At 42.6% G+C, this 25,769-nt stretch overlaps 1 long non-coding RNA gene across 1 annotated transcript; it reads left to right on the plus strand.

The window, feature by feature from the left end:
* Window positions 1-896: 896 nt before the first annotated feature.
* LOC137523050 (uncharacterized) lies at window positions 897-8,577 on the plus strand. Its single transcript, XR_011022502.1, has 2 exons — window positions 897-1,548; window positions 7,876-8,577. It is a non-coding gene; the product is annotated as an uncharacterized lncRNA (long non-coding RNA).
* Window positions 8,578-25,769: the final 17,192 nt, after the last annotated feature.

Here is a 25,769-nt window from a genome sequence, read left to right on the forward strand (position 1 = left end):
CTGATAAAATCCCAGACTGAGCATTCAGTCTGGCTTTTCTATAATGACTCAGCTATAATGATTCCTGAACAGAGCCACAAGAGGGCAGGCTTGGGCTTGAAAAGACACCAGAGAACACAGACTCAGCTATAATAATTCCTGAGCAAAGCCAGACTGAGTGCTCAGTCAGGGATTTTATCAGGGCTGATAACAAGCAGGCTGAACAGTTAAAAATGAAACAGAGAGCAGGTTAAGTGTTTTCTCTAATGTTCCCACTGATATACATGGTAAAATACATGAGGGTGCTTCCTCTCTGGTTCACTTTAAAAACACAGTGCTGTCCACCACTTTATAAAGTTGCAGAAGCTCTTTTGCAACTGAAGTTTCTTGACTCTTCATGTACTGGAAACAATATGAGACTCAAATCTGTGCTAATAATGTTCTATTTCTTAGCAGTACTACACATACAAATCATTATATCATAAGTTTATCTTCACTTCAGATTCCCTTTAACAAGGTCTGTCCTATATTACACAACTCTGTCACACGTTTACTGTTCATTTGTTGTGACAGGTTTAGGATGAGGTGTTTTTTTTCTTTATTCCTACTTGGCTCAAACTATCAATTCAACTGAAAGGACACAGTGTTTGTTATAAGAAACAGAGACCTTGTATGTTATTCAGGCTCATGGTGAGATGTAATGAAGGTGACACAACACAACTTATTGATTCACATTAGTGTTGTTTGTTAGAATTAGTTGGCTTTAAGTGGCATGGCATACAGCAAGATCTAACGTGCCAAGTATGTGGACGAATTGGCATAAGGCACACAAAGCTCTTTCTCCTTCTACATTTGGTTCTGTGGGTTTATCTCTGATTCTTGCATAGATAACAAAACATCCTCTGAGGTAAGTCAGACTGAATTTATGAAGCCTTCATAAGAGAGTGTGACTTCTAGAGAGAAGGAACCTCAATGTGAAGTGAAGGGTCTTCTAGAAGGCTGAGATATCAAGCTTGGACAAAACAACGAGACGAGAACTATCTCTTCTCTTCAAGATTGGGTGGCAACTATAAAAGAATGTCAGAAACCACAAGATCAGAAAAAGACTTGTCATTACATTGGTCCAAGCCTCCACCGTATGAGTCCCTGTTTCCTCCTCAACTATCATTTCCAACTTCCTCTTTGAGTGGCTTTCCAGCTTATACCGATACCTTGCCTTCCATATCAAGAAACCCACCATCCACTCGTCCATCCTATAGCTCGCCACTACCAGGACTACCATCAGACGAAGTTCCTCCAGGTTACTTTGACCCATACTGGAGTAATTTTGCTCCTGTTCATCAAGAGATCGTCATCTCTGTAGCACAAGACTTTGCAGCAATCGGTGATAGCCCAGATACGCAACATCGGACAGATATAGTGCCGTCCTACGAAAATCGGTGGGAAAGACAAACAACAAACTCAAACAGGGAAACAAAGTTTCACTTGGGAACCTGCTTTCTCTTCTCTTTCATAAATGTCTTTTTCTTCCCTCCACTGGGGATCTTTGCCCTGATCTACTCTATGAAGGTAAAATGACTAAAAACCATCTCAATTGGCAAAAGGCATGAAGAGGTTGAGTAGTAAATGTTATCCTGTTTTTGTTTTAGTATTAGCTTACAAGGATTCAATCCCTTTGTTACTCCGTGATTCAGCACTGGATAGTAGAAATAGTCAGTGAGATGCTAATAATTTTTGGCTTGCATGCAAATTAAATGCAAATTGTATGGGCTTGAGATCGGAACAAGCAAATTCAGCAGGAAGTGCTTTCAATTGGCCTAATTTCAAGCTGCGTACACTTTGTACTAATTGCAATTTGCCTTACTTGAACTAAGGCTTTAAAGAATGACTGAAGTGAAAGACATATGGAGTGTGATGATTTGCTCAGCTGCCTGTGCAGGCAGCCAGCCTTTTGACCATTGTGTAGGTTTGCATGCTGCAGGACTCTGGAAAGAAGAGCTTCTGTCAGTTTTGCAGCTTGTGCTTGCAGAGGAATTTGCATACGTTATCATGCAAATTGCCTGGCCACATTCATTGGAGGCGTGTACTATAAGTACTATGTCTTTCCCACAATGCTTCGCTGTTCATAAGGATTTCGTCCTATGTAACACTCCTGGTGGGGTGTCAGCCTTGCTCTCTGTTTGAACATCAGCTTAGAGTAATTCCTGAATCTGCGCTAGGCAGATTTCCCTAGTGCAGTTAGGATTGTATTATCTGTATTGCCTGTTCTGTCTTGTCTTGCCTGTTGCCATTGTCCTGTCCCTATGGTGATTGACAGGAAATGGTTCTAATCTCTGTTCTTGGAGTATAGCTGGTGCAGCGGTTGCTACCAGCTATCTCTTCTGTTCTGTCTCCTGGGATCACACTAGCTACTTTTTGCTAGCGCTGGGGATCCTTCTGTTCTGTCTCCTGGGATCGCGCTAGCTACTTTTCGCTAGCGCTGGGGATCCTTCTGTTCTGTCTCCTGGGATCGCGCTAGCTACTTTTCGCTAGCGCTGGGGATCCTTCTGTTCTGCTACTCTGTACCTGGATCGCACTAGCCACTTTTCGCTAGTGCTGTGGATCCTATCACTCGCTTGTCCCTGTTTTCGTGTGTCTGTCTTATCTGCTACGACCGCTTGCTGGAGGCTCGGTGAGGTAACCGTTAAGCAAGCGTTCGCGTCCTCTGTTTCATGTTTGTCTGTCGAAGGTTAGTTAGGCGTGCTTGTCTCTATTGTGCTTATCATGTGGAGACTGCGCATAACCGCGTGCACTGTTGCGAATGAGTGCGGTGTTCGCGGTTAGCTAGCGTTTGTTGTTTTCCGCATCTTCTCATTGTATTATTTGCTGTGCCTTTGCTACCCTCGTATTCTGTCCTGATCTGCCTTGTGTCACGTCTGGCGATCGCACCTCTCGCGATCGCGTTCCTATTTCATATCTGCTGTTGTGTGTGCGCGGTCGCGGGGTGGCGACTGGATTGGCGCACACATACAACCTGTCCCTTTGCTCGTTCTCATTCGCAATCGCCTCTCTTGCGATTGCGTTCTGCGCTTCGTACAATTCCTGTCTGGCATTTGTGGAGGTACAGAGGATTGGTTCCTCTGCACTCCCCAGCGCCATCTGCCGACAGGAATTTCCCTCTACAGGTGCGTAGCACCTTTTGCTGGGTGCCTGCAATTACACGCTTGTGGAGGATTTCCGCCGTGTCAGCGCACGCGTTGTGCGCTGATCACGGAGAAAGTTCCACAATCGTTACATGGAGGCTATCATATTTATTTCCCTGTAAACAATGCCAGTTACATGGCAGTGCCGTTGATCTTCTGGCATACGTAGTGTCTGAGTCAAAACTCTGGAACAAGCATATGACTAATCCAGTAAAACTTAAGTCAGCTGACTCAGAGTACCTGATCTGTTGCATGCTTGTTCAGGGGCTATGGCTAAAAGTATTAGAGACACAGGATCAGCAGGACTGCCAGGCAACTGGTATTGCTTAAAAGGAAATAAATATGGCAGCCTTGGGTTTCCTTTAGGCTGGTTTCACACCAGGACGTTGCGTTTTAGGGGACGTTATGTTCGCATAACGTGCCCCTAACACAATGCCTGGTGCTCTCTGCTTTGGACGTCAGAGTGAGCCGCGTTGTGCAGCTCACTCTGGCGTCCGTGATGCCGTGATGCGCACTCTTGGACGCATGCGGCATCACGTGGTCCCGCCGGCCAATCGCCGCACAGAGCGGCCGCTCCAGGAAGTAAACACTGCACGTCACTGTGTGCAGTGAATATTAATTAGTCATGTGCCTGGCCGCTCTCCGCTCCTCCCTAACGTTACTGAGCATGTGCAAACAGTCTAACGCGGCTCTGCCGCTTACAAAGTACTGCATGCAGTACGTTATATTATGGCGCAGCGTTACACTGTAACGCAACGTGGGCACTGTGAACAGCCCATTGATTTTTCATTGCTGTGCGGCGGGGTGCGTTACAGGCTGCTCTAAAGTGCGCCTGTAACGTCCCACTGTGAAACCAGCTTTAAGCAGTACCAGTTGCCTGGTTGTCCTGCTGATCTCCTGCCTCTAATACTTTTAGCCATAGACCATAAACAAGCATGCAGCAGATCAGGTCAGGTGGTTCTGACATTATTGTCAGATGTGACAAGATTAGCTGCATGCTTGTGTCTGGTGTGATCCAGACACTACTGCAGCCAAGCACATCAACAGGGCTGGCATTGTTTAGCAGAAAATAAATATGGCAGCTTCCATATCACCTCGGGTTCACTTTAAAAGGAAATAAATGTGGCAGCCTTCGTATACTTCTCACTTCCGGTTTCCTTTAACCCTTTAACTGCCAAGCACGTACTAGGTACGTTTTGGCAGGAAAGGGCTTTAACTGCCAACAACTCCATGCCATGTGTCCCCAGCCGGATTACATACGTGTCATACAGAGAGTGGGTGGCCGGAGAAAATACGGCTGTCTGAGGGGACACCGCATGGAGTGAGTGATCGGGTGAGTAATTACACACCGCACCACTGCACTCCAGCTCTGCAGGGCGCTACAGGAGGGGGGGGGGGCCATGTGGAGGGAGGGTGGATGATGACAGCCCCCCTCCCAGCAGTGGCAACTATACCTGTTACCTGTACTGTGGGTACCTATACCTGCTGCATCTATAACTGCTACCTATACTGGGGCACCTATTCCTTTGCATCTATGCTGGCTGCACCTATATCTTGGTACCTGTATTGGCAGCACCTATACCTGGCTACCTATACTGGTTGCACCTATAACTGATTACCTGTATTGGTGGTACCTATACTGGGCTACCTATACTGGCTGCAACTATATCTAGCTACCTGTACTGGGGGCATCTATTCCTGGCTACCTATACTGGCTGCAACTATATCTGGCTACATGTATTGGCGGCACCTATTCCAGAAAAGAAAAGTGGGATACCAAAACATATCTGGTATGGTTGTATTCAGCAGAATCTGGGCTTTTACAAACAGAAACATTTTTTTTGTCGGTAAATGTAATTGTTCTTTGAAAAAAAAAAACAGAAAAATATATTTTTTTATTTCACTTTCTTTTTTTTTTTTTACATATTTCACTTACAAATTGTGCTATATCTCCCGAAAAAAGTATAAAACTTTGCTTCAGTGTTCAAGTCCAAGTCATTGTGGAAAAAACGATATATAATATGTCCTATTTCATGTAGGTTTTTTTTTTTTTGTCAAAAATCCTAAGCAAACCCAATGAGTGCAAAATTCACGTTCAGGACAAATCGGCTGGCAGGGAATGGGTTAAAATAAACTGGGCTGCTTCTAAGCTGCGTTGCCAAAAAATCTATCAAAAAAATAGTGATCGTAATGGTTTGATTTTGTTTATGCAAAATTCTATGTAAAATTTCACAATTATGATCACATGTAATTACGATTTCGAAATTGAATTGATGTGTCTAAATCTTCAAGCCAATATTGCATATTACGCTAAATTAGGAATGTGGCATTCGGAAACATATGCGCAAACAAGAACATTTTTTTTTATTTTGGTAAAATTATATATTGCTGCAGTACACTTTAACGCTCCTGGCGGTTTGCTAAAAAATCGCCAGGGGGCAGCAAATCTTTTTTTTTAATTTTTTTTTTTTTTCATGTAGCGACTAGCGAGACGAAGTCTCGCTACATGATAGCCGCTGCTCAGCAGCATCCCCCCAGCCCCTCCGATCGCCTCCGGCGATCGGCGATCAGGAGATCCCGTTCAAAGAACGGGATCTCCTGGAGGGCTTCCCCCGTCGCCACGTCGTGACGTCAAAGGGGATTCCTATCCACCCCATAGAGCTGCCTGGCAGTGTATGAGGTAAACAGTTAATTTTAAATGTAATAATGTGTGTTTATTTAATAAAAAAAAGTATGTAGATGTAGTTTTACTATTTGGCCACAAGATGGCCACAGTCAATTTTTTTCCCCTAGTCCTGGAAGTGAGCACTCTTGTTTCCAGGAAGTATAAGGAGGATGGGAAACTTGTTTTTCTTCATTCTTTCAGTCTTTCTACTGGGGACTTAGATCAATGAAAGGGAACTATGTTCTCATTCATTGATCTCCAGGCTAATGGGCGGCAGTGCGGGAGCGTGCAGCAGCAGCCTTTTGGATGTGACAGGCTAAAATGGTTATAATATGTATGCCATTAGGGTATATTAACGTTTTTGCAAATACGGGAAATTAAAAAAAAAATACAAAATTTAAAAAATACACCTATATTTCCAAATACAATATATGTCACCATACATTGTTCTAGGGGCATACTTTAAATGTTGTAATAACTGGGACAAAAGGTCAAATAAAATGGGTGGCTTCTACTGTATTAACAGTTGCATATTTTATTTTAAAATGACGATATCGTATATCATTCGATTAGATTTGCAATTCTGAAAGTAATCAGAAGGTAATTATCGATTTTTTGCATAAACCAGACTTTCTCTTCTTAGATACAATTGCAAAATCCTGCAATCAGATTGACTAAAGTTCTATTCCAGTCGATTGTAGAATCGTTTTGCATTTTGTCCACATAGTGCATGTTTTTCTTTACAATTCTATTGTAAAAACCTGATTGAAAAAATGCATCTGAGGAAAATATTGTACCGTTAATGGGCACCGTAAGATGCCTTTCATACTGGAGCAGTGCGGTGCGTCCAATTGACGCACTGCTACCCCAGCCTAATGTATCCCTGTAGGGAAGTTCATACTTCCCACATTGCGGTACGCTGTGCCGGAAGTGCCTAATCTAACACTAGCCTAGAACCACGTTACCAGAAATCATGTTAGTCCATGGCGACGCCGTCGCGATGTCGCAGAGCGCATGTGCGGAAGCGTATTTTTACAATATGCTTTCGCATACACAAAGCAGGAAGCAGGGCCGGTTCTCTCATGAAGCAGGGTGAAACAGTTGCATCAAACGCAGAGATTACGGGGGGGCATGTTTGTACTGTGTTTACATTAACAGCATGCAGTCATAGTAGGAGGAGAAGTGAGAGGAGAGCGAGGTGAAGAGGTCATCATTGGGGAAAAGCAGCTTGTTGTGCTGTGTGAGGAGTCTGACAGTGAGTGAGGAGGGAGGAGGCAGAAGGTTATCATTGGGGAAAAGCAGCTACTTGTGCTGTGTGAGGAGTCTGACAGTGAGTGAGGAGGGGGAGGCAGGAGGTCATCATTGGGGAAAAGCAGCTACTTGTGCTGTGTGAGGAGTCTGACAGTGAGTGAGGAGGCAGGAGGTTATCATTGGGAAAAAGCAGCTTGTTGTGCTGTGTGAGGAGTCTGACAGTGAGTGAGGAGGGAGGAGGCAGGAGGTTATCATTGGGAAAAAGCAGCTTGTTGTGCTGTGTGAGGCATCTGACAGTGAGGAGGGGGGAGACAGGAGAGCAGCAGTGTTTCATTTGACTTGCACAGCAGAAGAGAGGAGGTGGCACTGCTGGGTGAGCAGTTTATTTGTCACAGACCCACAGCCAGCCAGTGTGCTATTGTGTTGGGCTGCAGCATGTCATGTGAGAACATTAAATGAAGCAGAGTAAATTGTCAGGTGCTGTGCGATCATTCCAAATTGGGGCAGGAGGCATCCACACAACAAGTTTGCCTCAGGCAGTCTAGAACTGGCCCTGGCAGGAAGTGACCGCAAGCGTCACTTCATGCTAGGCTGTTGACCAGACAGGGAACACCGTGTACTAACGCCGTGTTACCTGAAGGCCTGTTTTTGGCGGTGCGATTGGGGCAGAGGGGAGCTGGCAGGAATGGTGTGAATGTTCGGCCGCATGATTAAATCTGCTAAAAATGAAATCATAAATATTGAAAGTGATTTTTTGGGTTATATTCCATTTTTTTAAAATGTTTCCTCCCCCTCCAGGTGAGAGACAGTAAGCAGAGAGGGGACCATATTTCGGCAGCAAAGTACTCCTATACGGTGACATGGATGAACGGAATAGCCATGGTGCTGGGGATTCTTCTGTATATCGTACTAGGTGCAGCTCTGCAAAGTTACATCTAGTACCAGCAAAGGATTGGCTCATCTACAAGCTCCTCCTCCTCCTCTTGTTCAAACTGAAATGGTAACTGCTTTCCCCCTCGGCATTCTGGGACTCCAGCAGTCCAGGCACAAGACAACAAAAACAAGGAAAGAAAAATTGTCAAATAGCAATAAAGAAGTCCTCTCCTCTGAGAGGCATCAGCCAGCACCTAATCGCCTGCCCAATCAGAATTATTACATTGCCTCCTCCTTCATGTTCTGGTTCTAATTTGTCAGTCAGTGGCTCGGATTTCAAATGAACGTGGACCTGAACTCTTGCACAGGACACAAGGAAAACATAGAGAAATGCACACTGTATGTATTTAGAGAGAAGAGTCCAATTACCCCTGATCTTCAAGTAATCACAAGTGTAATTTGATCTCTCAGCTGTGTCGGCACAGAAATTCAGAAGTCCTTGGCAGACACGGCTTTTTGTAAAAACAGGATTTGTCTGCTTCCATGAAAGCAGGAAGTAGACACAATGCAGATTCATTGCAGGAGTTCTATAAACTGTAACAAATAAATGTTTTTCTGTAAACGTTATTATGCTGTTGCTTATCTTTTATAGCAGAGAGGAAGTTCTGAGTTCAGGTCTGTTTTAAAAAAATAATGAGATAATCAAAATAGTTTTAGCTGGACACATTTTTTGCACTCAAAAACCATTTGTTGCTCCAAGTAACGTCTTTAGTACAGCTAAGATGTGAGGAGGAAATAGCCAGATGTTTATATGTACAGCTAATCCACCTTCTCTGGGCATCAACATAAATAAGCAAATCCACTCAATTCAGTTCTGTAATCCGCTAGGATTAATGCTACATGTGGCATGTTGGGCCTGATGCTCTACACTGCATTGAGTTCAGCTCTGCTGTCCGCTAGGATTAATGCTACACGTGGCATGTTGGGCCTGATTCACTACACTGCATTCAGTTCAGCTCTGCAGTCTGCTAGGATTAATGCTACACATGGCACGTTGGGCCTGATGCTCTGCACTGCATTCAGTTCAGCTCTGCAGTCTGCTAGGATTAATGCTACACGTGACATGTTGGGCCTGATGCTCTGCACTGCATTCAGTTCAGCTCTGCAATCTGCTAGGATTAATGCTACACATGGCATGTTGGATCTGATGCTCTGCGCTGCATTCAGTTCAGCTCTGCAATCCGCTAGGATTAATGCTGCACGTGACATGTTGGATCTGATGCTCTATTTTTCTGGGTTCAACCTGGGTCGTGGGGGGGGGGGGGGGGGTTACCGCCGTGGCCAAAAACGGCTGGGGGGGCCGAATGCGGCAACAGTTTTCCCAGACACCAGAAAATAAACGCAATGTGGGCAATATTTCAGCAGGAAATAAATGCAATGCGGGCAACATTTTAGAAGTAAATAAATGCAATGTGTGCAATATTTTAGCAGTAAATAAATGCAATGTGGGCAACATTTTAGAAGTAAATAAATGCAATGTGTGCAATATTTTAGCAGTAAATAAACGCAATGTGGGCAACATTTTAGCAGTAAATAAAAGCAATGTGGGCAACATTTTAGCCGTAAATAAACGCAATATGTGCAACATTTTAGCAGTAAATAAATGCAATGTGGGCAACATTTTAGTAGTAAATAAACACAATGTGGGCAGCATTTTAGCAGTAAATAAACGCAATGTGGGCAGCATTTTAGCAGTAAATAAACGCAATGTGGGCAACATTTTAGCAGTAAATAAACGCAATGTGGGCAACATTTTAGCAGTAAATAACACAATGTGGGCAACATTTTAGCAGTAAATAACACAATGTTAGAGATGAGCGTAATGACTTAATTACGATTTCGCGAAATTTCGCGTAAGTAGTGTAATTACGATTATGGCCGTAAGTACATAATCGTAATGAAGGATTTCGCGAAATTCCGCGTAAGCGTAATTTTCGCGTAATTTTCGCATTACAATGGGTATCGTGAAATTACGTTTGCCTTGCATGCAACCGTTTGTAAGCGTAGTTACATAACGTAATTTTCGCGATAGTTCATATTACTGTAAGCGTTAATTTTCGCGTCGTTTTCACGTTACGGTGGGTATCGCGAAATTACGTTTGCCTTGCATGCAAACGTTTGTAAGCATAGTTTACACCCTTGAACTGCGCATGCTTAGTTTTTACATTATTTAACGCGAAAAAGCGTTTATATGCGAAAATTTGTTAGCGTTCGTCTGAGTACCGCTGATTCGCTTCTGATTGGCTAATGCGAACAAGTAATTTTTTATAGCTAACAAGTAATTACGAAATTCGCAAAATTACGAAGAAATGCGAAATTACGGTATGGTTTAACGCGAAATTACATTATCAAGATAGAGGATATGAATGATTAGCACCAGTTGCTGGCTGACAGCTGACTCTATGTAATCGCTCCTGTTAGTGGTTGTGCTCACAGTCCAGAGGTAACGTCCACAGGCAGTAGAAAGAAACGATATGGAGCACCAACTCTTGCTATTCAGGTTTATTGCGTATACATAGGCTTACAGGTATACCAGTAGGTTAGGGTGGAGGTACCGGCCTGACAGCCGTTTCGCGGCAACTGCCGCTTTCTCAAAGGCACAAAATGGATGTGTTTTGTGCCTTTGAGAAAGCGGCAGTTGCCGCGAAACGGCTGTCAGGCCGGTACCTCCACCCTAACCTACTGGTATACCTGTAAGCCTATGTATACGCAATAAACCTGAATAGCAAGAGTTGGTGCTCCATATCATTTCTTTCTACTGCCTGTGGACGAAATTACATTATGGTTTAACACGAAATTACGTTATGAACGAAACGCGAAATTACGCGTTGAAAATTACGCTTACGGTATTTTCAATTACGATTTTAATGGCAATTACGCTACCATAATTTCGCATCGTAATAGCAAATTTTGCATGCGTAATTATAGTAACGCGAAGTTTCGAAAATTTCGGCTCAACCCTACACAATGTGGGCAGCATTTTAGCAGTAAATAAACGCAATGTGGGCAGCATTTTAGCAGTAAATAAACGCAATGTGGGCAACATTTTAGCAGTAAATAAACGCAATGTGGGCAACATTTTAGCAGTAAATAACACAATGTGGACAACATTTGGGCAGCATAACAACTGCAAAAAAAAGAATTTACTCACCTGACAGAAGTCCCCTCACGCGGCCGGCCTCTGGTGTGCAGCTCCTCCGAGATCTTCCTCCTGCAGTCTCCCGCGTTGATGGAATAGCAGGGCTACGGGAAGATGGCACCCAAAGCCCTGTACTGGAGACACAAATAGTCTCCAGTACAGGGCTTCGGACGCCATCTTCCCATAGCCCAGCTCTGCCTGCCGAAGACTATGTAGGCTGGAGCGGGGCTGCGGGCTGTGAACTGGCGCGGCGTCTAATAGACACCGCTGCCAGTTGCAACTACGGTGGCCAGAGTCCCGAGGCTGGGACGTCCCGCTGCTTAAAGCGGGACATTTCCCGGGATGCAAGGTATCCTGAGATGGTGGATCCCGAAGGCGGGACGTGTCCCGGGTAAAGAGGAACGTCTGGTCACCGACTCACCGTAGGTCTACCCTGCATTCAGTTCAGCTCTGCAATCCGCTAGGATTAATGCTACACGTGACATGTTGGGCTGAATGCTCTACTGCATTCAGTTTAGCTCTATAATACACTAGGATTAATGCTACATGGCATGTTGTGTCTGATGCTCTACATTGCATTCAGTTCAGCTCTATAATCTGCTAGGATTAATGCTACACGTGGCATGTTGGGCCTGATGCTCTACATTGCATTCAGTTCAGCTCTATAATCTGCTAGGATTAATGCTACACGTGGCATGTTGGGCCTGATGCTCTACACTGCATTCAGTTCAGCTTTGCAATCTGCTAGGATTAATGCTACACGTGGCATGTTGGGCCTGATGCTCTACACTGCATTCAGTTCAGCTCTGCAATCTGCTAGGATTAATGCTACACGTGGCATGTTGGGCCTGATGCTCTACACTGCATTCAGTTCAGCTCTGCAATCTGCTAGGATTAATGCTACACGTGGCATGTTGGGCCTGATGCTCTACACTGCATTCAGTTCAGCTCTGCAAACCGCTAGGATTAATGCTACACGTGACATGTTGGGCCTGATTCACTACACTGCATTCAGTTCAGCTCTGCAATCCGCTAGGATTAATGCTACACGTGACATGTTGGGCCTGATTCACTACACTGCATTCAGTTCAGCTCTGCAATCCGCTAGGATTAATGCTACACGTGGCATGTTGGGCCTGATGCTCTGCACTGCATTCAGTTCAGCTCTATAATCTGCTAGGATTAATGCTACACGTGGGATGTAAGGACTGATGCACTACACTGCATTCAGTTCAGCTCTGCAATCCGCTAGGATTAATGCTACACGTGGCATGTTGGGCCTGATTCACTACACTGCATTCAGTTCAGCTCTGCAATCTGCTAATTTATACTGAGTTTGTACTGTATGTAACCTCTATTACTGCAACTAAGGGGATGATAGTGCTGCCATCTTGTGGCAGAAAAGAAGAAGGCAGCCCTTTCACATAAAATAGTTGCACTTCAAACTTCAAGAGAACCCGAGGTGGTTCTGGGGGGGGGGGGGGGGGGGCTGATGGGAGATAGAGGCATGTTCTCTGCCTCATGACATGCCTCTGTGACCCTCAACCACCACTCTCTGCCCCCCACCACTACGCTATAGACCCCCCCCCCCGCCATCTCTGAGGTAAACACAGGGAAGAGGGATTCCCTGTTCAAAACGCCCGCCAGGGGCATTCCTACAGGGTTTCCTGAGCTGCCATTGGGCAGGTCTCTCTCCTTAGCTGCCACTCCTGCCACTCCCCCGCCTCCCTGCATGCTGGTGTGAGAATGAATCTCTCTTTCCAGCGTCATGACCCAGAGATCACGAAAGTGAAAGTGGGCCATTGCGGCCCACCTCAGGCCCTCTTAACTTCACTTCAACCTTCACTTACAAATAGCATACAATATATACTGTAAATCAGGGATGTCAAACCGGTCCTATGAGGGCCGAGGTCCTCACACATTTTTGACACAGCTCAAATGAATTGATGGGACTGAATCAGGAAAGGTGCGGTCCATCAGGTAGAACACATTCCTCTCTTTCTCAGTCCATCCTAAACACTGGCATGGATCTGGCCCTACAGGCCTGGAGTTCGACACCTGTGTTGTAAATAAATAGGTCCTCCACTTTACATTAAAAAAGGAACATATCTATACATAAAAAGAAGTGAATATCCTACTAATATAATAAATGGGAAAGTTCGGATGTTTGGATGTTTGTTACTCGATCACGCAAAAACGGCTGAACGGATTTGAATGAAATTTGGCACACACATAGTACATTACCTGGAATAAAGTATAGGATACTTTTTATTCCCATAACCAAAAAGAGACAAATACAAATTTCACTGGAAAATGTAAACTGCAGCCATACACTGTTACACTGGAGGTGTGTTTAGCTTCTAAGGGTACAATGGTTAATTTGCATATATTCAGTAGTGATGCACTGGGAGACATCTCAAGCTCACTCCAACCTGAATTATCACAAATTCTTTCCTTTTTAAGAAAGCAAACGTTTGTTTTTCTTAACATCTTAGTAAGGGGGCTTTTAGGACCATTGTAGTCCCTTACACACTCCAATGAGTTCTGGGTCACCATGAGCCTGCTGGTTAGTCTGTACCTCTCGGTGTTACAAGCCCTACTGTATAGAGCCAAATTAATCCATGCCATGCACTGATGAGGATCAAACAATCCAAAACAGTCTGTATGCGTGTTGGATTATTATGGCTCTGTACAATTTAACAAGCTGACACATCATTGCATTCCAGCGGTTCTGGAGGTGTGTTTTGCTTTTAAGGGTAACAATGGTTAATTAGCATATTTTCAGCAGTGTTGCACTGGAAGACATCTCAAGCTCACTCCAACCTGAATTATCGCAAATTCTTTCTGTTTTAAGAAAGCAAACTTTTGTTTTTCTTACACTGTTAATGGTAGGGTTCTCAAACTTTGCACAGTTGGTCGATTTTCAAGGGGAATATTTCTGTCATCCTTGCACTGTTAATGGCACAAGCCTCAAACCTGGTACAGTTGATCATTGGGTGACTGGGGTTCAATTTCAGAAAGGGGGTGGAGCCACAAATAGACAATCAGATTTGTTTCATTCCAATGCAAATTATTGTTGCCAAACACCGCAAAGCTCACAAACTTGGTAATTGAGTAATTGATTAATTGTGTGTTAGGGTTAGGAAAGTGAGCACAGCCAACACCAGCCAAATACATAAGCGGGCAACGCCGGGTCATAAGTGGGCGGAGACAAATACAAATTTTACTGGGAAAATGTAAACAGCAGCCATTCTTACACTGTTAATGGTAGGGTTCTCAAACTTTGCACAGTTGGTTACTGGGTGACTGGGATTAATATTCATAAAAGTGGGTGGAGCCTAAAAAAACAATCAAAAATTACCTATTGATTTTTCAGGGGAATATTTTATTGCTGCCATTCTTGCACTGTTAATGGCACAAGACTCAAACCTGGTACAGTTGATCATTGCGTGACTGTGGTTTAAATTTATATAAGGGGGTGGAGCCCTAAACAGCCAATCTGATTTGTCTCATTTTAATGCAGGTTATTGATGCCAAAGACCGCAAAGCTCATAAACTTGGTCATTGAGTAATTGTGTGTTAGGATTAGGGTTAGGAAAAGTGGGCGCAGCCAACACCAGCCAAATACATAATCGGGCAATGCCAGGTCATCAGTAGGCGGAGACAAATACAAATTTCACTGAGAAAATGTAAACTGCAGCAATTCTTACACTATTAATGGTAGGGTTCTCAAACTTTGCACAGTTGGTCACTGGGTGACTGAGATTAATATTCAGAAAAGTGGGTGGAGCCTACAAAATCCAATCAAAATCCACCTATTTAAGGGGAATATTTAATTGATGCCATTCTTGCACTGTTAATGGCAGAAGCCTCTTGCACTGTTAATCACCTGTATCTGGTACAGTTGGCCATTGGGTGATTGGGGTTTAAATTCAGAAAAGGGGTGGAGCCACAGCCAATCAGATTTATTTTATTTCAATGCAAATTATTGATGCCAAAGACCACAAAGCTCACAAACTTGATCATTAAGTAATTTTGTGTTAGGGTTAGACAAAGTGGGCGGAGCCAAAACCAGTCAAATACATACCTGGGCAATGCCAAGTCATTAGTGGGCGGAGACAAACACAAATTTCACTGGGAAAATGTAAACTGCAGCCATTCTTACACTATTAATTGTGGGGTTCTAAAACTTTGCACAGTTGGTCACTGGGTGACTGGGATTAATATTCAGAAAAGTGGGTGGAGCCTACAAAAACCAATCGCAATTCACCTATTGATTTTCAAGGCAAATATTTAACTGCTGACATTCTTGCACTGTTAATGGCACAAGCCTCAAACCTGGTACAGTTAATCATTGCGTGACTGGGGTTTAAATTTATATAAGAGAGTGGAGCCCCAAACAGCCAATCTAATTTGTTTCATTTTAATGCAGGTTATTGATGCCATAGACCGCAAAGCTCACAAACTTGGTCATTGAGTAATTGAGTAAGTGTGTGTTAGGGTTAGGAAAAGTGGGCGCAGCCAACACCAGCCAAATACATAATCGGGCAATGCTGGGTCATCAGTAGGCGGAGACAAATACAAATTTCACTGAGAAAATGTAAACTGCAGCAATTCTTACACTGTTAATGGCAGGGTTCTCAAACTTTGCACAGTTGGTCACTGGGTGACTGAGATTAATATTCAGAAAAGTGGATGGAGCCTACAAAAGCTAATCAAAATTCACCTATTGATTTTCAAAGGGGTGGAGCCACAGCCAATTAGATTTATTTCATTTCAATGTCAATTATTGATGCCAAAGACCGCAAAGCTCACAAACTAGGTCATCCTTGAGTAATTGTGTGTTAGGATTAGAAAAAGTGGGCAGAGCTAACACTAGCCATTTACATACCCGGGCAACCAGCTAGTGTTAAATATGAATCAAAAATGTATAAAAATGATAATAAAAATAAAAATGTTAGTGAAAATTATAATAAAAATGAAGACGAAAATAAAATGATAAAAATAAAAGCTAGAATATTACAATATCCTACTAATATAATAAATGGGAAAGTTCAGATGTTTGGATGTTTGGATGTTTGTTACTCGATCACGCAAAAATGGCTGAACGGATTTGAATGAAATTTGGCACACACATAGTACATTACCTGGAATAAAGTATAGGATACTTTTTATTCCCATAACCAAAAAGAGACAAATACAAATTTCACTGGAAAATGTAAACTGCAGCCATACACTGTTACACTGGAGGTGTGTTTAGCTTCTAAGGGTAGAATGGTTAATTTGCATATATTCAGCAGTGATGCTCTGGGAGACATCTCAAGCTCACTCCAACCTGAATTATCGCAAATTCTTTCCTTTTTAAGAAAGCAAACGTTTGTTTTTCTTAACATCTTAGTAAGGGGGCTTTTAGGACCATTGTAGTCCCTTACACACTCCAATGAGTTCTGGGTCACCATGAGCCTGCTGGTTAGTCTGTACCTCTCGGTGTTACAAGCCCTACTGTATAGAGCCAATTTAATCCATGCCATGCACTGATGAGGATCAAACAATCCAAAACAGTCTGTATGCGTGTTGGATTATTATGGCTCTGTACAATTTAACAAGCTGACACATCATTGCATTCCAGCGGTTCTGGAGGTGTGTTTTGCTTTTAAGGGTAACAATGGTTAATTAGCATATTTTCAGCAGTGGTGCACTGGAAGACATCTCAAGCTCACTCCATCCTGAATTATCGCAAATTCTTTCTGTTTTAAGAAAGCAAACTTTTGTTTTTCTTACACTGTTAATGGTAGAGTTCTCAAACTTTGCACAGTTGGTCGTTGGGTGACTAGGGTTATTATTCAGAAAAGTGGTTGGAGCCTATAAAAGCCAATCAAAATTCACCTAATGATTTTCAAGGGGAATATTTAAATTTCTGCCATTCTTGCACTGTTAATGGCACAAGCCTCAAACCTGGTATAGTTGATCATTGGGTGACTGGGGTTCAATTTCAGAAAGGGGGTGGAGCCACAAATAGCCAATCAGATTTGTTTCATTCCAATGCAAATTATTGTTGCCAAACACCGCAAAGCTCACAAACTTGGTAATTGAGTAATTGATTAATTGTATGTTAGGGTTAGGAAAGTGGGTGCAGCCAACACCAGCCAAATACATAAGCGGGCAACGCCGGGTCATAAGTGGGCGGAGACAAATACAAATTTTACTGGGAAAATGTAAACAGCAGCCATTCTTACACTGTTAATGGTAGGGTTCTCAAACTTTGCACAGTTGGTTACTGGGTGACTGGGATTAATATTCAGAAAAGTGGGTGGAGCCTACAAAAAAACAATCAAAAATTACCTATTGATTTTTCAGGGGAATATTTCATTGCTGCCATTCTTGCACTGTTAATGGCACAAGCCTCAAACCTGGTACAGTTGATCATTGCGTGACTGGGGTTTAAATTTATATAAGAGAGTGGAGCCCCAAACAGCCAATCTAATTTGTTTCATTTTAATGCAGGTTATTGATGCCATAGACCGCAAAGCTCACAAACTTGGTCATTGAGTAATTGAGTAAGTGTGTGTTAGGGTTAGGAAAAGTGGGCGCAGCCAACACCAGCCAAATACATAATCGGGCAATGCTGGGTCATCAGTAGGCGGAGACAAATACAAATTTCACTGAGAAAATGTAAACTGCAGCAATTCTTACACTGTTAATGGCAGGGTTCTCAAACTTTGCACAGTTGGTCACTGGGTGACTGAGATTAATATTCAGAAAAGTGGGTGGAGCCTACAAAAGCTAATCAAAATTCACCTATTGATTTTCAAAGGGGTGGAGCCACAGCCAATTAGATTTATTTCATTTCAATGTCAATTATTGATGCCAAAGACCGCAAAGCTCACAAACTAGGTCATCCTTGAGTAATTGTGTGTTAGGATTAGAAAAAGTGGGCAGAGCTAACACTAGCCATTTACATACCCAGGCAACCAGCTAGTGTTAAATATGAATCAAAAATGTATAAAAATGATAATAAAAATAAAAATGTTAGTGAAAATTATAATAAAAATGAAGACGAAAATAAAATGATAAAAATAAAAGCTAGAATATTACAATATCCTACTAATATAATAAATGGGAAAGTTCAGATGTTTGGATGTTTGGATGGTTGTTACTCGATCACGCAAAAATGGCTGAACGGATTTGAATTAAATTTGGCACACACATAGTACATTACCTGGAATAAAGTATAGGATACTTTTTATTCCCATAACCAAAAAGAGACAAATACAAATTTCACTGGAAAATGTAAACTGCAGCCATACACTGTTACACTGGAGGTGTGTTTAGCTTCTAAGGGTAGAATGGTTAATTTGCATATATTCAGCAGTGATGCTCTGGGAGACATCTCAAGCTCACTCCAACCTGAATTATCGCAAATTCTTTCCTTTTTAAGAAAGCAAACGTTTGTTTTTCTTAACATCTTAGTAAGGGGGCTTTTAGGACCATTGTAGTCCCTTACACACTCCAATGAGTTCTGGGTCACCATGAGCCTGCTGGTTAGTCTGTACCTCTCGGTGTTACAAGCCCTACTGTATAGAGCCAATTTAATCCATGCCATGCACTGATGAGGATCAAACAATCCAAAACAGTCTGTATGCGTGTTGGATTATTATGGCTCTGTACAATTTAACAAGCTGACACATCATTGCATTCCAGCGGTTCTGGAGGTGTGTTTTGCTTTTAAGGGTAACAATGGTTAATTAGCATATTTTCAGCAGTGGTGCACTGGAAGACATCTCAAGCTCACTCCAACCTGAATTATCGCAAATTCTTTCTGTTTTAAGAAAGCAAACTTTTGTTTTTCTTACACTGTTAATGGTAGAGTTCTCAAACTTTGCACAGTTGGTCGTTGGGTGACTGGGATTAATATTCAGAAAAGTGGTTGGAGCCTATAAAAGCCAATCAAAATTCACCTAATGATTTTCAAGGGGAATATTTAAATTTCTGCCATTCTTGCACTGTTAATGGCACAAGCCTCAAACCTGGTATAGTTGATCATTGGGTGACTGGGGTTCAATTTCAGAAAGGGGGTGGAGCCACAAAAATAGCCAATCAGATTTGTTTCATTCCAATGCAAATTATTGTTGCCAAACACCGCAAAGCTCACAAACTTGGTAATTGAGTAATTGATTAATTGTATGTTAGGGTTAGGAAAGTGGGTGCAGCCAACACCAGCCAAATACATAAGCGGGCAACGCCGGGTCATAAGTGGGCGGAGACAAATACAAATTTTACTGGGAAAATGTAAACAGCAGCCATTCTTACACTGTTAATGGTAGGGTTCTCAAACTTTGCACAGTTGGTTACTGGGTGACTGGGATTAATATTCAGAAAAGTGGGTGGAGCCTACAAAAAACAATCAAAAATTACCTATTGATTTTTCAGGGGAATATTTCATTGCTGCCATTCTTGCACTGTTAATGGCACAAGCCTCAAACCTGGTACAGTTGATCATTGCGTGACTGGGGTTTAAATTTATATAAGAGAGTGGAGCCCCAAACAGCCAATCTAATTTGTTTCATTTTAATGCAGGTTATTGATGCCATAGACCGCAAAGCTCACAAACTTGGTCATTGAGTAATTGAGTAAGTGTGTGTTAGGGTTAGGAAAAGTGGGCGCAGCCAACACCAGCCAAATACATAATCGGGCAATGCTGGGTCATCAGTAGGCGGAGACAAATACAAATTTCACTGAGAAAATGTAAACTGCAGCAATTCTTACACTATTAATGGTAGGTTTCTCAAACTTTGCACAGTTGGTCACTGGGTGACTGAGATTAATATTCAGAAAAGTGGGTGGAGCCTACAAAAGCCAATCAAAATCCACCTATTTAAGGGGAATATTTAATTGATGCCATTCTTGCACTGTTAATGGCACAAGACTCAAACCTGGTACAGTTGATCATTGCGTGACTGTGGTTTAAATTTATATAAGGGGGTGGAGCCCTAAACAGCCAATCTGATTTGTCTCATTTTAATGCAGGTTATTGATGCCAAAGACCGCAAAGCTCATAAACTTGGTCATTGAGTAATTGTGTGTTAGGATTAGGGTTAGGAAAAGTGGGCGCAGCCAACACCAGCCAAATACATAATCGGGCAATGCCAGGTCATCAGTAGGCGGAGACAAATACAAATTTCACTGAGAAAATGTAAACTGCAGCAATTCTTACACTATTAATGGTAGGGTTCTCAAACTTTGCACAGTTGGTCACTGGGTGACTGAGATTAATATTCAGAAAAGTGGGTGGAGCCTACAAAATCCAATCAAAATCCACCTATTTAAGGGGAATATTTAATTGATGCCATTCTTGCACTGTTAATGGCAGAAGCCTCTTGCACTGTTAATCACCTGTATCTGGTACAGTTGGCCATTGGGTGATTGGGGTTTAAATTCAGAAAAGGGGTGGAGCCACAGCCAATCAGATTTATTTTATTTCAATGCAAATTATTGATGCCAAAGACCGCAAAGCTCACAAACTTGATCATTAAGTAATTTTGTGTTAGGGTTAGACAAAGTGGGCGGAGCCAAAACCAGCCAAATACATACCTGGGCAATGCCAAGTCATTAGTGGGCGGAGACAAACACAAATTTCACTGGGAAAATGTAAACTGCAGCCATTCTTACACTATTAATTGTGGGGTTCTAAAACTTTGCACAGTTGGTCACTGGGTGACTGGGATTAATATTCAGAAAAGTGGGTGGAGCCTACAAAAACCAATCACAATTCACCTATTGATTTTCAAGGCAAATATTTAATTGCTGCCATTTTTGCACTGTTAATGGCACAAGCCCCAAACCTGGTACAGTTGATCATTGGGTGACTGGGGTTAAATATTTAGAAAAGGGGTGGGGCTACAAACTGAATCAGATGTGTTTCATTTCAATGAAAATTATTCATGCCAAAGACCACAAATCTCACAAACTTGGTCATTGACTATTGACAATTGTGTGTTAGGGTTAGAAAAAGTGGCCACAGCCAACAGCAGCCAAATACATACCCGGGAAACATTAAGACATCAGTGGGTGGAGACAAATAAAAATTTAACTGCCAGAATGTAAACTGCAGCCATTCTTACACTGTCTGTCAATGGCAGGGTTCTTAAACTTTGCACAGTGGGTGACTGGGATTAATATTCAGAAAAGTAGGTGGAGCCTACAAAAGCTAATCAAAATTCACCTATTGATTTTCAAAGTAATGGAGCCACAGCCAATTATTGATGCCAAAGACCGCAAAGCTCACAAACTAGGTAATTGTGTGTTAGGATTAGAAAAAGTGGACAGAGCTAACACTAGCCAATTACATACCCGGGCAACGCCGGGCGACCAGCTAGTTAAAAATATTTATTGTGTATATTCATTGGTACTCTTATTCTACTTAAAAAGTGTGCTGACGTATAGATCGTCATGTAACCCTGATGGGGCCAGGGAGTTCAATTTGTATATCCAATAAGTCTCCCGAGAGCAAAATTGTCTAAACCGCTCCCCAGGAGGCAGATTATCAGGTATCCACTTCGGATGACGTCAGTGCGACTCAATGAGCCACGTAGTGGAATGCAAGAAGATGGAGGATGATGCCAACCTGGCGAGGTCGGCCTATGCACCAGAGGGTACCGGGAGCCAACGGAGCTGCGGCGAGGGCACAGGTCGGTTGCCAGGGGCTGGAGGAAGGATCCGAGGTAAGTGGATTTTTTTTCCTCTGACCTTCCCTTTACAGTGGACCCAAATCAAACATTTTTTTAATTCAAAATATTTAGTTGCACCACTCATACATACATACAAAGATAAATAAACACTCCTTCAAGCCTATGAGCATTTCAGTGCACGCTTTTCACCCTTCTCTTTTCATAACTAGGGTTATACAGGTGGCAGCCATTACTTCTGAGCTTAGTAGGAGGTTTTAGATCATGGGTGTGTTTGTCATCAGCTACCCTCCCTCACAGGGGCGTCGTCTATGTGAAATCTCACACAAGCTGGGATCACCTCCCCTGTGACATCATCAGTAGCAGCCTGTGTTTTGTTTTTGTTTTTTATCTTCTCCACCAGTCTGCCAAATTCTGTCCCGGCAATATGAAAGGAAGGGAGGGGTTCCTCCAATAAATGTAAAATATTTTATATTTGTCATCATGCAGCTGAAAAAAGGCTGCAATTTATTATTATAACTTAGAAAATAGATTTTATTTCTGAAATCTTGTATTTTTAATTTGGGTCCACTTTAAGAGGATTCCCCACTTGCTGTTTATAATAGCATAAATTTGCCTTGCTCTCACGTTATAAGTCGTGCAAAAAACACCAATTGTTTAATTTTAGCGGTGTTATTTATTTTACTGCTCTGATCACCATAAGCCCCCTGGGAAGGATTGAACAACCTATTTTTATCTTCAATCAAATCCCTCACTGTAATGACATCACCCCGATCATATCCCTTTTCCATGAATTAATTAATCAACAAATTACTTGTGTCCATCTAATCTGTATTTAATGTATAATTCCTCTGGAGCCTACAAAATGGACTATTCCCATTAATTGCAGTATTCTTACATACATGTAACTCAGTATAAATTAGCATAGTAAACTAAGGCGCACCACCTGATGAAGCGGGCGTCCCCCAAAACACATTGTGACCTTGTGACCTGACATATGGGTAGTGGGTGAGCGCGGAGTTTGGAGACAGATTCCCTGGATTCACTAGACAGTATGGTGTGCTGCTGGCCATGATCTTAGCAAACGCACACTCCACCCTTCCTAAGGGGTTGGTTTTACTTGTATTTGGGTGGTTTATTCGTTTTTTGATAGTCTGCCACGGTAGCACTATTTTTTTATTGTTATTTTTGCAAGTAAGGGCTTGTAATTAGTGATATAGTTTAGGTTTTATCCACAGTAGCACGTTTTATTTTAAAACTATAATGGATGAAATCTGAGAAATAATGAATGTTTTCCATTTTTTTTATTATTCCTGTTAAAATGTATACGGAATAAAATAATTCTTAGCAAAAAATATCACCCAAAGAAAGCCTGGTGGCGAAAAAAAAACATGATATAGATCATTTAGGTGTGATAAGTAGTGATAAATTTATTAGCGAATGAATGGGAGTAGCACTGAAATGTCAAAATTGCTCTGGTCCATAAGGTGACCACCTGTAGTAACGTGGTTAAGGAGGGCTTAGATGCTTTCCTTGCATTGAAGGACATCCATGACTATAAATACTAAGTAATTCCCCTGGCAGTATTGATCCAGGGATTTTACCTGATTGCCACCTGTAGTTGGGAAGCATTTTTTTTTCTCTCTGGGGCTAATTGAACCATACCTTGTAAAGTTTTTTGCCTTCCTCTGGACCAACAGGGATATGTGAGGGTGCAGGCTTGTGTTGTACCATATTTTCTGGTTAAAATCGATGGGCAAGCCTTAAAGGGAACCTTAACTGAACGGGGGGGGGGGTAAAGAGTTTCAATTACCTGTGGCTATTACCAGCCCCCTGCAGCCGTCCTGTGCCCTCGGAGCCGCTCTGGAATCCTCCGCTCCCCCTCTGTCACTTAGTTTGGTTTTTGATGACTCACCAGTTGGCCGGCCGCCATGCATATTATTGGACGCATTCCCTACTGCAATTAGCGCTGTTGCGGACCTTAGCTCGTACAAAAATACGCGTTGCCAGATATCTACGTGTGCAGAATGCGGCAACACGTATTTTTGTACGCGTTGCGGTCCACAACAGCGCTAATTGCAGTAGGGAATGCGTCCAATAATACGCATGGCGGCTGGTCGACTGGTGAGTCGTCAAAAAACAAACTAAGTGACAGCGGGGACCGGAGGATTCCAGAGCGGCTCCAAGGGCACAGGACTGCTGCAGGGGGCTGGTAATAGCCCCAGGTAATTGAAACTCTTTACCCCCCGTTCAGTTAAGGTTCCCTTTAATAACTAACTATAAAAGCTTTAGAGAAAAAAGTTACCAAACATATTATCCAAAATGTGACAGTTTAGAACCTACAAACCCAACAAATAAAAACAGATCATTCAGTCAGTAAATGGAAACAACCAAACCTGCTCCGAGCAGGTGAAGATGGTGCAATGTGGACCTCTGTTCAAGTGGTGAGCTCAATCCATTACTCCTGTTGGTTGAAGGCTGGTTTAGGTGGCCAGGCACCTGCTACTCTCCTGGCTCCCATACTCCACTTACTAAGGAGTTCAATTTGTTACTGGTACATGAGTGAGTGTCAAAGAGATTGTGTAGGTAGCCAGGTTTGATGTGTCCCTCCCCCACCTTATATGCAGAGTAGCAAACGGGGCGCAGGAGAAAGGAGACAAACTTCTCCAGGCTCCTTCAATGATCTACCTCCCCATGTGACCCCATTTCTATGGTTACAGTACCTCTCTCATCATGTAACCCACATGGAGAGAGAGGGCGCTGTAGTCAAGAATACAAGGACGCCTAGGAGGAAGGTAGATTGTAGGTGGAGCCTGGAGAGCTATTCTCTCTGCAGGCTCTCCTGCACTGCGCTGCTCTGCATTTCATGTGACCTTCTGTGGCTCGCCATGGGGCCTGCCACAGACCCCCTTATCAGAGGCCAACGGGATCACCTGGCCCCCCTTAACTATGGGCCCCATAGTAGCTGCTATGGTGATCCCTACTCCACCGGTTTGCACAAGATTAAAATGGTTCTGTTTTTCCAAGTACTTAGAAAAGGCAGTCACAGTGTTTATCCCAATGTATATTTTGTGTTTTTAAAATATATATTGGTATGAACACCGTGACTACCCTTTCCCCATATATCTGGAGGCACCTCTGTAAACAGGGAAGCCCACCCATAGGTGGTGTTAATGGATTACTCATCTATCAGCTTTATATACCAAGACGTTTCTTTTCAGAGGTACATAAAGCTTCTGATTGGTCGTGTTCGCAAACACCATGACTAAAAACCCAATGATTATATACTGTCAGCTCCAGAATGAACAATACATATCGAGTCATATACATAGAAGGAACCTGACCATTGTTTAGCATGATGACCTCGAGGTAAGGGTATGCAAATGTTTTTAGCACTCCAGAATTGTGTAATACTCAACAGTTCCCCATACCATTCATATTCTTTTTGAAATTCAGGTTATACAACAGTTTCAGAATTGTTAGGTTCTGTACAGACTGCTCTGACAACACCTTCACTTTTTCTATTTTGAGATACAGTTTTATTAAAAAAATTTGAGGTTTTGTGGGCTGAACTTGACAGTCTTCCTCTCCTCTGAAACAAATTGTGCCAGCAGTAAGAAGATAAAGTGTTCGAGGAGGAAACGCATGAGAAGACTTTTTCTGCCCATGGATCAGCTGTTGGTATTACTGGATGCCAGAAGGTCCAAGAAGAGATCCTGCACCTCCACTGTATAAAGCTGAGACTCGATCCTACAAGTCTTTGCCTTCCCTTTCCACAAACATATTTTCAGTTTCTTTCCATCTCATCAGTTGGCCAAAGTTCAGTCTACCTATTGCCGCCTGCTGAGCTACCAACATCTGAATCTCCTCCAGATTACACTGAAACTTACTGGATTCCTTCAGAAGAACATCACATCCCATCAAGAGTTCCCAGA

The sequence above is a fragment of the Hyperolius riggenbachi genome, chromosome 6 (assembly GCF_040937935.1).
Source record: "Hyperolius riggenbachi isolate aHypRig1 chromosome 6, aHypRig1.pri, whole genome shotgun sequence".
Classification (NCBI taxonomy): Eukaryota; Metazoa; Chordata; class Amphibia; order Anura; family Hyperoliidae; genus Hyperolius; species Hyperolius riggenbachi.